General features: G+C 46.6%; 2 non-coding genes across 2 annotated transcripts; both read right to left on the bottom strand.

Annotated features, from left to right (window-relative positions):
* Positions 1 to 4,547: 4,547 nt before the first annotated feature.
* TRNAD-GUC (transfer RNA aspartic acid (anticodon GUC)) lies at positions 4,548 to 4,619 on the bottom strand. The gene has a single exon. It is a non-coding gene; the product is annotated as a tRNA-Asp (tRNA).
* A 10,038-nt stretch (positions 4,620 to 14,657) lies between these two features.
* TRNAD-GUC (transfer RNA aspartic acid (anticodon GUC)) lies at positions 14,658 to 14,729 on the bottom strand. Its single transcript has one exon. It is a non-coding gene; the product is annotated as a tRNA-Asp (tRNA).
* Positions 14,730 to 14,941: the final 212 nt, after the last annotated feature.

Below are 14,941 nucleotides of genomic sequence, written 5' to 3'. Positions count from 1 at the left end.
CAGTTGACAATTACCCTTCTGGTGGATTTGGGCTTCCTCATCAACGAGGAGAAGTCATGTATGACGCCTGCCCACAGGATGGAATTTCTGGGTTTCCTAGTGGACGCGGAATCAGGGTCCCTCAGTCTACCCTCTGCCAAGATCCGTACTATTCGCAAGGAATTGACCCGGGCTCTCAACCGCCCTTTCATTTCTATTTGTTACCTTGCCAGGATCATGGGATTGTTAACATCATCGATCCAGGCGATCTTTCCTGCCCCGTTGCACTATCGAGCTCTTCAACGTCTGAAGATAGCTCACCTCCGCGAAGGGGCTTCTTACGCAGATCTCATTTCCTTGGACTCGGACATCATGCGATGGTGGATCAAGAACCTGGAAGCGTGGAATGGCAGAGCCATTATGGGTCCGCAACCGGAGTTCACCATAGACTCGGATGCCAGCCTTCATGGTTGGGGTGCTCATTGCGAGGGATTCACTACGGGAGGCAGTTGGTCTCCAGGGGAAACCAGGCTCCATATCAATTGTCTGGAACTTCTGGCAGGATCGTTTGCTGTTCGCAGTTTTTCGAAAGATTGCGCCAATGTTTGTATCAGACTCCGGATGGACAATGTCTCGGCAGTCCGATACATCAACCACATGGGGGGTACCCATTCCAAGGCATTGGCGATTCTGGCGTTGGATTTCTGGCACCACTGTCTTCTCAGGAACATTACCATCCAGGCCGAATACTTACCGGGTCTGCACAACACGGTAGCGGATTGGTACTCACGATACCTGCGGGACTACAGCGACTGGAAATTGGATCCGACGGTGTTCCTTTCTATCGCTTCTCTTTGGGGTCCTTTATGTACAGACCTGTTCGCCTCCAGACTCAACGCTCAGCTCCCGAGGTTCTTCAGCTGGCGTCTGGACCCGGAAGCTGTGGCAGTAGAGGCGTTCGCGCAGGATTGGACGGGAAACCTCCATTATGCGTTTCCCCCCTTTTCCATGATCCCTCGTACCCTACTTCAAGTCAGACGTCAAGGGGTTCAGTTGGTGATCATTGCGCCACTATGGAGGTCGCAACCGTGGTTCCCTTCTCTGTTGGAAATGTCGATAGACCACCCCAGGTTGTTGCCAACGTCACTCTTCCTTCTACGGAATCCGGAGGGTCATCCTCATCCTTTGGTCCAGGATGGCTCCCTGCTTCTGGTAGCATGGCTGATTTCCGGGAACCTTGGTCAATCTGCGGTGTATCGGACACGACTAATCGGCTTTTGGCAGCATCTTGGGCTCCGGGAACCAGGAAGGCTTACGGGTCAGCTTGGAGAGTTTGGTCCCGTTGGTGCGTGGCTAGGGACTTGGATCCCGCTTCAGCACCTTTGAACGCGGTACTCCAGTTTCTTACATCTCTTTTTGAGGACGGCAAGGCTTACAGGACGGTTAACGTTTACAGATTGCCATTTCTGCTTCGCATGGAGGCCTGAATGGTTGTCCGATCGGCAAACACCCTTTGGTTTGTCGTTTGCTGAAGGGTGTTCGATATAGTAGACCTCCTCGTCCTAGGTATTCCACTACCTGGGATGTCTCTTGTGTTCTCTCTTTCCTGGAGGCCTGGCCTCGGAATGAAGACCTTTCCCTAAAGGACTTATCGGCCAAACTGGTAACTTTATTGTGTTTGATCTCGTGCAAACGAGTAGCCGATGTCCGTGCTTTGGACTTTGACAATCGTTCCTTCGACCCGGACGGGGTTACCTTTAACATATCCAGGCGGACAAAAACGTCGATCACATCTGTTTTTTACCCGGCTTTTCCATCTAATTTGGCCTTATGCCCAGTGGCTTGTCTTCGGGAGTATGAATCTCGCACAGTGGAGTTTCGATCTCTATCTCACCCTAATCTTTTTATTTCATTCAAAGCTCCATTCGGACCTGTGTCTTCTACAACTTTGGCTCGCTGGTTGCGGCGTGTTATGGGGCTCGCCGGGGTGGATACCTCGGTTTTTGGGGCTCATTCATCCAGGAGTGCCGTGGCTACCAAAGTCATTACTTTTGGCGGCCGTTTGGAGGATCTTATGAAAGCGGCAGATTGGTCCAGACATTCTACGTTTAAAGAATTTTATTTCAAACCTGCCCCTAATCTGTTCTCCTCGATTATTGCCCAGCTTTAAACTTGCAAGAGGAGCCTCCGTGTCTTGTCATAAAATTACATGATTTTGCTATTTACATGACGAAAAGTCATGATTTTATTAAAGGCACGGAGGCGAGTATTGCTTCCCTCCCTTCGTCTGATTTTTCCTCGTTCCCTCCCGATGATTGGTTCTGGTATGGGTAAGTGTTGGGTGCATACTCATATGATCAGTTTAATTATTTCTCTTTTCATTACATCTTTGATTGTGTATGATGTTCTGTATCCTCATTGTCAGTTTTGTATTTGTTGCCTATGCCGTATATTTCTGTTTGGTCCGCTGGTATTAACCCATGGATCGCCTACTATTTCTTGTTTCTTCTGCAGCCTAAGTGGATTCCAGGATGTTTCTTTGTTCTACGTTTCTCCCAGATGTGGATTTCGGGACCTTGACGTTCGTGTCTGACTGCTGGTTCCAAGTTTCTTCACGTTCGCCAGCCAAAGAAAGAGGAAGTTTTGGAGGAGGAGTTTGGTGTTATGAAGCAGTCTGTTGTGGGATTGGTTGTTGGAGTCACATGTTATACTATATATTTTTTCTCTTTGTACCTTTATTCATGATTTCTTGCGGCTATTTTATCCAGTAAAGAAAGAGTTAAGCAATACTCGCCTCCGTGTCTTTAATAAAATCATGACTTTTCGTCATGTAAATATTAAAATCATGTAATTGTCATCAAACGGGAATCAACTAAAGGACTTACCTCGCCACTACGTTTTGTACCAACTTCCTTCCGCTGGAAAGCGCAGAGTAAGGATTTTACTCTTACAATCGGTATTTGGGTTTCATTTGCAAAGGTGGAACTCCAGCAGAGCAATCAAAAGCGCTAAAATAAAGCCTCCACGACGGGGAATCGAACCCCGGTCTCCCGCGTGACAGGCGGGGATACGCACCGTTATACTAACGAGGACTAGCGGTGGCCGCGACTGCTCCCGAAAGCCCTAAAACCTGTATCAGTGACTTTCGTTAGACAGATTTAAAGAGTGTGTGGTGCAAGGTTTGTACACTGCAAAAGCTCACGCACCTTTTAAGACTGGACTGAAAGGAGAGAATAGAAGCGACTGGCTTGTACCGGGATGGAACTCGCGACCTTGCCATTATTATTTCCAGTACAATTGCTTGAAAATTTGGATTGTCATCAAAAGGGAATCAACTAAAGGACTTAACTTGCCACTACGTTTTGTACCAACTTCGCACCTTTTAAGACTGTACTGAAAGGAGAGAATAGAAGTGACTGGCTTGTACCGGGATGGAACTCGCGACCTTGCCATTATTATTTCCCGTACAATTGCCCAAAAATTTGTATTGTCATCATCAAAAAAGCTACTAATGGACAAGCTGTATCGTTAAAAAGGTAAAGGGTCTCTACCCCCGGGGTTGCCCCAGCTTGTGAAAAAGAGGACGAGTGCTAGTCAGAGAGACCTTACCATATCTCCCGCCATAGGCAATCAGGCTTGCAAGACGTATTTAATACTACCCATCCGCAACAGATTCAGAGGTGGACAGCGCAGAGTAAGAAGTTTACTCTATACTAAGGAGGACTAACTGCAAGCACGTGCTCCAAAAAGCCCTAAATCCTGTATCAGTAGCTTTCCTTAGCCAGATGCAACGTGCGTACGGGACAAGGTTTGCACGTTGCAACAGCTCATGTTAAGACTGTGCTGAAAAGAGAGAAAAGAAGCAACAGGACCATACGGGGATTGAACCTGCGACCTTGGCATTATTATTTCCAGTACAATTGCTTGAAAATTTGCATTGTCATCAAAAGGGAATCAACTAAAGGACTTACCTCGCCACTACGTTTTGTACCAACTTCTTTCCGCTGGAAAGCGCAGAGTAATTATTTTACTCTTACAATCGGTGTTGGGGTTTCATTTGCAAAGGTGGAACTCCGGCAGAGCAATCAAAGACACTAAGGAAAGGCCTCCCCGTCAGGGACTCAAACCCCGGTCTCCCGCGTGACAGGCGGGGATACTCACCACTATACTAACGAGGACGAGCTGTGGGTGCGGCTGCTCCCGAAAGCCCTAAAACCTGTATCAGTGACTTTCGTTAGACAGATTTAAAGAGTGTCTGGTGCAAGGTTTGTACACGGAAAAAGTCACGCACCTTTTAAGACTGTACTGAAAGGAGAGAATAGAAGCGACTGGCTTGTACCGGGATGGAACTCGCGACCTTCCCATTTTTATTTCCAGTACAATTGCTTGAAAATTTGGATTGTCATCAAAAGTGAATCAACTAAAGGACTTACCTCGCCACTACGTTTTGTACCAACTTCTGTCCGCTGGAAAGCGCAGAGTAACGATTTTACTCTTACAATCGGTATTGGGGTTTCATTTGCAAAGGTGGAACTCCAGCAGAGCAATCAAAAGCACTAAGGGAAGGCCTCCCCGTCAGGGAATCGAACCCCGGTCTCCCGCGTGACAGGCGGGGATACTCACCACTATACTAACGAGGAGTAGCTGTGGGTGCAGCTGCTCCCGAAAGCCCTAAAACCTGTATCAGTGACTTTCGTTAGACAGATTTAAAGAGTGTCTGGTGCAAGGTTTGTACACTGCAAAAGCTCACGCACCTTTTAAGACTGTACTGAAAGGAGAGAATAGAAGCGACTGGCTTGTACCGGGATGGAACTCGCGACCTTGCCATTATTATTTCCCGTACAATTGCCCAAAAATTTGTATTGTCATCATCAAAAAAGCTACTAATGGACAAGCTGTATCGTTAAAAAGGTAAAGGGTCTCTACCCCCGGGCTTGCCCCAGCTTGTGAAAAAGAGGACGAGTTCTAGTCAGAGAGACCTTACCATATATCCCGCCATAGGCAATCAGGCTTGCAAGACCCAGCTTGTGAAAAAGAGGACGAGTGCTAGTCAGAGAGACCTTACCATATATCCCGCCATAGGCAATCAGGCTTGCGAGACGTATTTATTACTATCCATCCGCAACAGATTCAGAGGTGGACAGCGCAGAGTAAGAAGTTTACTCTATACTAAGGAGGACTAAGTGCAAGCACGTGCTCCAAAAAGCCCTAAATCCTGTTGCAGTAGCTTTCCTTAGCCAGATGCAACATGCGTACGGGACAAGGTTTGCACGTTGCAACAGCTCATGTTAAGACTGTGCTGAAAAGAGAGAAAAGAAGCAACAGGACCATACGGGGATTGAACCTGCGACCTTGGCATTATTATTTCCAGTACAATTGCTTGAAAATTTGGATTGTCATCAAAAGGGAATCAACTAATGGACTTACCTCGCCACTACGTTTTGTACCAACTTCCTTCCGCTGGAAAGCGCAGAGTAAGGATTTTACTCTTACAATCGGTATTGGGGTTTCATTTGCAAAGGTGGAAATCCAGCAGAGCATTCAAAAGCACTAAAGGAAGGTATTTTGTCTCCACATGAAGGCGAATGAAGGTGTAACTGGTAGTGGCTGTGTGACTTTCCTACCTTCGTGTCCAAGCAGTGGAGCAGACAGGACCGGCAAAAGCTCAGGTTAGACGGATACACGTAGACACGGTGATTTGAATCAATGTGGGTTTATTTGACCCAAAATACAAACATTGGTATAATACTGAAATGACCTTGGTGTTGTCTGTTGATATCTTTCCTGAGGCTAACTGCTGGTCAAAAAACTGATGCCTTACGAGCCCGAGTGATGAATGTCCAGTCACACAGAAAGCAGATCCCTCACACAAGGGTTGCAGGAAGTGACATGGACCCAGGCTCCTGAAAACACGGCCAGCAAAGGAAAGCTTTATTAACAAGAACAGAGGCGTGCAGCATACAAATTCTGGCCAGGAGATGGCAGCAAAACGACCATACATAGAAACAATATGGTGATGGAAGAACCGATAATATGGTGGACATTTAAATAAATATGAGAACAGTACAGAAGACAGCACACTCCCCGTCTGAAATTCCCAAGGGAATTTCACTATGAGTAATTTCCAAAAAATATATGGAACAAACCTGTAACAAACATGTTAGAATAAAACAGGAAACATTACAACATAGTCCTGTTTCAAACTTGGAATGGAGAAGATCCACAAAATTCAAGTTCAGTTCTGTTTATCCTGCTGGGATGTTCTCGATGGGTAGTATCATAATAAGTTCGTTAATTGGCCTTGCAAACGTTTTATGCTCACCCTTTCTGAAGATAGTCAACTCCACCTTCCGGACCCTGCCATCTTTGCTAGGAAAAACCTTTGTAATAAGTCCCATAGGCCAGTGAATCCGTTCGGTTTGTTGCTCCTTCATCAACACGAGGTCTCCTTCTTTCAAGTTTGGTTTGTGGTGTTGCCATTTTCTTCTTCCTTGAAGAATCACAAGATACTCCTTTCGCCACCTGTTCCAGAAGTAATCCGCTAGGTATTGTACACGTTTCCATTGTTTCTGGTAGATGTTCGCATGGGTAAATTCTTTACTAGGTATTAGCGTATCCTCCGTTTTTTGGGTAAGGAGAATAGCAGGAGTCAGTACAGTTGGTGTTTCAGGATCCATCGACACTGGCACAAGTGGTCTTGAATTGATTATGGCTGAAACTTCAGCGAGAAGGGTGACTAGGGTCTCATGTGTGAGCCTTGAAGAGTTGACATCCATTAACATAGAATTCAAGATGCTGCGTGAGATCCCGATCATCCTCTCCCAGGAGCCCCCCATGTGGGAACTATGAGGAGGATTGAAAATCCAAGTGCAACCTTTCTCTGCCAACTGATCTTGAGTGGGCTTGGTATCGATGTTCAGTTCTTTACTTGCTCTGATGAAGTTTCCTCCGCGGTCAGACCTCAACTGTTTCGCTGGTCCTCTGATTGCGAAGAACCGTCTTAAGGCATTAATAAGGCTGGATGTGTCCATGGATTCTATCACCTCTATGTGAACGGCACGCACACTCATGCAAGTGAATAGTACAGCCCAACGCTTACTGTTTGCGTGACCGCCACGGGTCCTGCGTGCAGACACCATCCATGGCCCGAAAATGTCTAGGCCAATGTAGGTGAATGGTGGCTCTGTACATAGTCTATCCACAGGCAAGTCAGCCATTTGTTGGTATAGTTGTTTTCCTCTTGCTTTACGACAGTGCACGCAGTCGTGAAGTATTTGGGCCACACGTTTTTTCATACCTATAATCCAAAGGCCTGCAGACCGTAACCTGCCCTCAGAGATTTGTCTGCCTTGGTGTTCAGCCTTTTCGTGGTGGTGTCGGATCAGCAAGACAGTGATATGATGTTTGCTGGGAATGATGAGAGGATTTTGTTCTGCAACTCCTAGGTGGGCTTGATTCAAACGACCACCGACTCTCAGCAAGCCAGAACCGTCCATAACTTGATTTAAATTGGCAAGAGGGCCTTTTATTGGAATCCGCTGTTTGTTGTACAAGCACTTCCATTCTAGGTTGAATTCTTCCTGATGGACATGGCGTATTATGAGGGACTCACTATGAGAGATATCTTCAGCAGAGAGGGGTTTATGACAGACGTGTCAACCATGACAATCCTTATCTTGTTGAGAACTGTGATAACATCTCGCAATGTGCACTAACCTAGCGATAGTTCTGACGAGTCTCATCCAACAGGAGAAACGCTGGAAGCGCTCACAACCGAGGCTGGAGGTTTGCTTTATTCCAGTAACTAATGCACTAACTTCAGCGCGGATTTCTGGATCATTATCCGGATCCTGGATGCTGAAAACTTCCTGTACACATTCGTCCCTCTGTCTCAACAGAAACTCCAGACCTGTAAGCCAAGAAGAGTTAATAAAGGAACCTATAGACATCGGCCTAGTGGCGTGGTCTGCTGGATTAAAGTTGGATGGCACATAGTGCCATTGTTCAGGTTTTGAAGACCTCCTGATTCTCTCTATGCGGTTACTGATGTACACATAAAATCGTTTAGTCCGATTATAAATGTAACCTAAAACGACCTTACTGTCCGTGTAATACTGGACCTCTTCTATGTCGACACCCAGTTCTTGTTGTATGAAGTCTGCAATCTCCACTGCTAACACAGTCCCACAGAGTTCAAGTCTGGGAATAGTATGATCAGGCTTGGGAGCCAACTTAGCCTTACCAAAGACGAATCCAATGTGACTTTGTTTGTTGAGTTCTGTCACCTTCAGATAGGCAACCGCTGCAATGGCTTCCGTGGAGGCGTCTGAGAACACGTGGAGTTCTTTCTTTATGCTAGAGGTAGATGAGGTTTTGACATAGCATCTCGGGATGTGGATCTCATCCAAGGCACACAAACATTGTTTCCAGGCTTCCCATTTTTGCTCTTTATCAGAAGGAAGTGGGGTATCCCAATCCTTGACGGTTTCAGAAAGTTGTCTCAGTAGGGATCTACCTTGTATGGTGATGGGCGCTACAAATCCCAGCGGATCAAATAGGCTGTTCACCACTGATAGGACACCACGTTTTGTGAATGGCTTGTCTGCACAACTTATTTGAAAACCGAAGGAGTCGGCCGAGAGATCCCACCTGAGGCCCAAGCTCCTCTGCACAGGTGGACTGTCCAGTCCCAGGTTAATGTCCTTGAATCCAGGTGCATGATCACCTGACTCGAAGGCTCTCATTACGGCCAGGCTGTTTGAAGCAATTTTGTGTAGTCTAAGTTTAGCTTGGTACAACATTCTTTGAGTCCTCTTGAGCAGACTGATAGCCGCTTCTTCAGTCGGTAGTGATTTGAGTCCGTCATCTACGTAGAAGTCCTTTTCTACAAAGTCTCTCGCGTCTGCTCCATACTCGGACTCTCCTTCTAATGCAGTTCTCCGAAGGCCGTAAGTTGCTACGGCAGGTGAAGGGCTGTTTCCAAATACATGCACCCTCATTCGATACTCCACCATCTTTGCATTGGTGTCATTGTCCTTGTACCACAGAAACCTGAGGAAATTCCGGTGGTCCTCTCTGACTACGAAACAGTGGAACATCTGTTCAATGTCGGCAGTGATGGCGACAGGCTCTTTCCTGAACCTCATCAGCACTCCTACTAAGTTATTTGTCAGATTGGGACCTGTGAGAAGAACATCATTTAGAGATACACCTTGATGTTTGGCGCTTGAATCGAAAACAACCCTAATTTGATTAGGTTTCCATTGATGATACACTCCGAATGAAGGCAAGTACCAGCACTCTTCGTTCTTCCTTAAGGATGGAGCTGTTTCTGCGTGGTTGTTACGGAATATTTTATCCATAAAGGCGACAATGTGTTTTCTCATTTCAGGCTTGCTGTTCATGGTACGCTGAAGAGAGTTAAATCTAGACAGAGCTTGTTCCAGATTGTTAGGGAGTCTTAGCCTGGTAGCTCGGAAGGGTAATGGAGAAACCCAGTGATCGGTTTCGTCTTTAAAGGACTCTCTGTCCATTATCTTGACAAATTCTCTGTCATCTACTGACAAGGCTACTTTATCGTCGTTCTTGGTTGTGTGAAAGACTGATCTCCCCAAGTCTTCGGCAAAGAAGGGAGAAATTATGTCAGGTGGCTGTATGAGGTCTGGAGACTTCTCTTTCACCTCATAGTGATGAGGACACGGCTTAATGCAAGTTGTGCGTCCATCTCCACGCACATAAGTCTTGAAGGAGTCAATTCCTGGTTGATCTAAGCATACGTTCCCTATGACTACCCATCCCAAGTCCAGTCTCTGGGCGTATGGTGCATAGTCGGGACCATTACATTGTTGACGCACCTTGTGTACCCTTAGATTGTCTCTGCCGAGCAGGAGTAGAATCTCGGCGTTGATGTCCATAGGTGGGATAAGGCTGGCTAGCTGCCTTAGGTGTGGTTGGTGAAATGCAACTTCTGGGGTAGGAATCTCATCCCTATGGTTGGGTATTTGGTCGCATTCGATCAGCGTCGGTAGGGGTATTTCGGTATCCCCATTGATAGGAGAAGCAATGAATCCTTGTGCCCTTCTGCTGCTAGTCTCTATGCGGCCCGAGCAGGTGTTTAAGGTGTAGGGTTCTGATGGTCCTTTGATTCCAAAGGCTTCAAAGAATTTAGGTCCCGCTAGGGACCGGTTACTTTGGTCGTCGATGATGGCATACATTCTTACTGCCTTTTCTGGTTGTCCGTCTGGGTAAACCTTGATTAGGCATAGTCGGGCACAACATTTCTCACTCTGACTCTCCCCACATACTTCCAAGCATGAGCAGGAAACAGCTGTGGCGGTGTTGGCGTGATTCTGGGGCTCCCCGCCATGACTTGGAGCGGGGCTAATGGCGACTGCAGCCGGTGAGTCCCTGGCGAGTGGGGTTGGGTGCATAGCTGAGGCATGTCTTTCGCTATGACACTCTTCACACTTGATGGCAGATTTACAGTCCTTGGCCATGTGCTCCAATGAAGCGCAGCATCTGAAACATACCCCAAGCTCGGTGAGGACTTTCTTGCGCTCCTGTATGGTTTTGGATCTAAACCCTCTGCATTTGTTCAGTGAGTGTGGTTTTTTTATGAATGGGACATTCACGATTGAAGGACTTGTTTCCTAATGAGGTAGTGTACTGTTTTCCCGTGGGTACTGCAGGTGATGGTAGGTTAGTCTTTCTAACGCTCACGCTGCTCTTAAAGTCTCTGTGTTTATGCATGACACTTTCAAACCCTGATGATGACGTCGCTGAGGCTATAGTGTTGGACCCCAGGAAGTCAAGGCTGGGGTCATTCCTCATCTGGGACTGTTCATCGATGAACCTACAGAAATGAATAAATGGGGGAAAGGTGACGTCATGTGCTCTTTTGTACCTTGAGACCGACGCTGCCCACTTCTCTTGCAGACCGTATGGTAGCTTCACAACAATTGGGTTCACTCCATGCGCTGTATCCAGGTAGCACAGCCCAGTCAAACGAGGGTCTCTTTTGGCTAGCTCCAGTTCCATGAGCAGATCACTTAAGTCCTGAAGCTTATGGACTTCCTTGAGATTGATCTTTGGGATGTTTTGCAGTCTCTGGAATAGGGCCTTCTCTATCGCTTCTGCACTACCAAAGGTCCGTTCAAGTCTCTGCCAGGCGGCAGCGAGACCTGCTTCTGCTTGTCCCACATAGACAGTTCTGAGGCTCTTGATACGATTTGTAGAGCCTGGGCCCAACCATTTGATCATGAGGTCAAGTTCTTGCTCTACGGTTAGGTTGAGGTTGGCAATGGCGGCTTTGAAGGTTGCTTTCCAGGCTCTATAGCTCTCTGCACGGTCATCGAACTTTGAAAGACTGGTGTTGATTAGCTCTCTGCTCACCATAAACCTGGCGAACTCAGACATATCTGATTTCTCACTGCTTGTTGCCATGACAACTTGTGATGCCCCTGGGGCGTATGGGTTGCTTGGCGTGAAAGGGTGAGACGCTACCGGGTAGAATGATGTTGCTGCAGGGTTGAGCCGTGGTTTAGCCTCTGTAGATTCTGATGACTGCTGCTTGAGCTGTGGAGGTAGGCCAGAAAGCACCTGATCTTGCTGTAATAACTGTCCTTGAGTGGGCACATCCGGGTGACAGTTATTAGCTTGCTCGGGTGCTGTGGGTGGCACTAGCACCGTAGGTAAAGCTGGTTCGGAGGTTTCAGTGTTGTCGACTTGTACAGTACTGGAAATAAGGGGTGGCACGGGTAACTGTTTCAGCACATAGTCACTGGTGCGATCGACTGGATCGTCCATTTCCTGTGGTAGCGAGCAGACTGGATCAAGACCTTGGCTCAATGCTTGCTCAAGTATTCTTACTTTGGCTAACACAATTTCCTCATCCATCTCTGATTCAAAAATCTTTATCCGAGCTTCTGCTTCTGCCTTTGCAAGAGCTGTTTTCTCAATGAAGGTACGTCTCGCCTTGGATTGTTCTGCATTTATGCGGGCCTCTATTATTCTGTCACTCATGGCTGAGCTTCTAGAGCGCGATGATCTGTATGACCGGGAGGAATGTTTAGATGAATTTGATCTGTGTGATCTAGTTTCCTGCATATGAGAGATATGGAGTTCCGCTTTATCTTTAACATCCTGCACCATGGCGTCTCTTTCTCTGTCTAATGATTCTGCCTTGCTCAGTTCTGATGAGGCTTCATCGATATTAGAGTCTCTTAGAAAGGTTATATACCTTGTGGATAGTCCCTTGTATCTTTCATAAGCTGTGTTCAGCCGTCCAACGGCGACTTGTAAGCTGGCAGCACCACCTGAGGAGGATTTAAGTCCTGACATGAGGGAGGAAACCCGTTCCCATTGCTCTTCCAGGTTATCACATAGCTCATCTTTCATGGTGTGATAGTTTTCAATGACCTTTATCGTCGGTTTAAGAGAGCGTCTTGGTCGTGCGTCTTGGTCTGCTGGAAGCGTGGGTTCTGCTTCCTGCTCTTCATAATTATCATTATCAGGTTGCATTTGCTTTGTTTTATCACTGGGGAACTGAGCAAGGTCCTTTTCGGCCATTTTGATTTAAGGTGCGCTATCTCTTTAAGAAAATAAACTTTTGAATTGGGGGCTGAAAATTGCTGCACGGTTCCTATAGGGCACTTGATAAGCTTCCTAAGGTGTTTTGAGTGAATTGCTGGGTTTTTGGAGTTGTGGAGGACTTCCAGGCGAGGGAGTAGATACTGCGGATGCACGTTGATTCCCCTAGGCTTGTCCAGACATGTTCAGTGGCTGGGCAGATTTGCTGCACGTGGGCCTGTTGCTAGGGAGATTCCTGAGTGTGGTACTGGTCACTAAGGCAGTTTTTTGACTGTTCTGTCTCCACATGAAGGCGAATGAAGGTGTAACTGGTAGTGGCTGTGTGACTTTCCTACCTTCGTGTCCAAGCAGTGGAGCAGACAGGACCGGCAAAAGCTCAGGTTAGACGGATACACGTAGACACAGTGATTTGAATCAATGTGGGTTTATTTGACCCAAAATACAAACATTGGTATAATACTGAAATGACCTTGGTGTTGTCTGTTGATATCTTTCCTGAGGCTAACTGCTGGTCAAAAAACTGATGCCTTACGAGCCCGAGTGATGAATGTCCAGTCACACAGAAAGCAGATCCCTCACACAAGGGTTGCAGGAAGTGACATGGACCCAGGCTCCTGAAAACACGCCCAGCAAAGGAAAGCTTTATTAACAAGAACAGAGGCGTGCAGCATACAAATTCTGGCCAGCAGATGGCAGCAAAACGACCATACATAGAAACAATATGGTGATGGAAGAACCGATAATATGGTGGACAGTTAAATAAATATGAGAACAGTACAGAAGACAGCACAGAAGGCCTCCCCGTCAGGGAATCGAACTCCCACGTGACCGGCAGGGATACTCACCACTATACTAACGAGGACTAGCAGTGGGTGTGGCCGCTCCCGAAAGCCATAAAACCTGTATCAGTGATTTTCGTTAGACAGATTTAAAGAGTGTGTGGTGCAAGATTTGTACACTGCAAAAGCTCACGCACCTTTTAAGACTGCTTGAAAATTTGGATTGTCATCAAAAGGGAATCAACTAAAGGACTTACCTCGCCACTACGTTTTGTACCAACTTCGCACCTTTTAAGACTGTACTGAAAGGAGAGAATAGAAGTGACTGGCTTGTACCGGGATGGAACTCGCGACCTTGCCATTATTATTTCCCGTACAATTGCGCCAAAAATTTGTATTGTCATCATCAAAAAAGCTACTAATGGACAAGCTGTATCGTTAAAAAGGTAAAGAGTCTCTACCTCTGGGCTTGCCCCAGCTTGTGAAAAAGAGGACGAGTGCTAGTTAGAGATACCTTACCATATCTCCCGGCATAGGCAATTAGGCTTGCGAGACGTATTTAATACTATCCATCCGCAACAGATTCAGAGGTAGACAGCACAGAGTAAGAAGTTTACTCTATACTAAGGAGGACTAACTACAAGCACGTGCTCCAAAAAGCGCTAAATCCTGTATCAGTAGCTTTCCTTAGCCAGATACGACGTGCGTACGGGACAAGGTTTGCACGTTGCAACAGCTCATGTTAAGACTGTGCTGAAAAGAGAGAAAAGAAGCAACAGGACCATACGGGGATTGAACCTGCGACCTTGGCATTATTATTTCCAGTACAATTGCTTGAAAATTTGGATTGTCATCAAAAGGGAATCAACTAAAGGACTTAACTCGCCACTACGTTTTGTACCAACTTCCGTCCGCTGGAAAGCGCAGACTAACTGCAAGCACGTGCTCCAAAAAGCCCTAAATCCTGTATCAGTAGCTTTCCTTAGCCAGATACGACGTGCGTATGGGACAAGGATTGCACGTTGCAACAGCTCATGTTAAGACTGTGCTGAAAAGAGAGAAAAGAAGCAACAGGACCATACGGGGATTGAACCTGCGACCTTGGCATTATTATTTCCAGTACAATTGCTTGAAAATTTGGATTGTCATCAAAAGGGAATCAACTAAAGGACTTACCTCGCCACTACGTTTTGTACCAACTTCCTTCCGCTGGAAAGCGCAGAGTAATTATTTTACTCTTACAATCGGTATTGGGTTTTCATTTGCAAAGGTGGAACTCCAGCAGAGCAATCAAAAGCGCTAAAAGAAAGCCTCCCCGTCGGGGAATCGAACCCCGGTCTCCCGCGTGACAGGCGGGGATACTCACCACTATACTAACGAGGACTAGCTGTGGGTGCAATTGCTCCTGAAAGCCCTAAAAGCTGTATCAGTGACTTTCGTTAGATTTAAAGAGTGTGTGGTGCAAGGTTTGTACACTGCAAAAGCTCACGCACCTTTTAAGACTGTACTGAAAGGAGAGAATAGAAGTGACTGGCTTGTACCGGGATGGAACTCGCGACCTTGCCATTATTATTTCCCGTACAATTGCCCAAAAA

This window comes from Sceloporus occidentalis, unplaced genomic scaffold (genome assembly GCF_023333645.1).
Source record: "Sceloporus occidentalis isolate IW3139 unplaced genomic scaffold, rSceOcc1.0.p SCAF_22, whole genome shotgun sequence".
Taxonomy (NCBI): Eukaryota; Metazoa; Chordata; class Lepidosauria; order Squamata; family Phrynosomatidae; genus Sceloporus; species Sceloporus occidentalis.
Note: the sequence above shows the minus strand (reverse complement) of the source record. Positions and strands in the feature narration are given on the sequence as shown.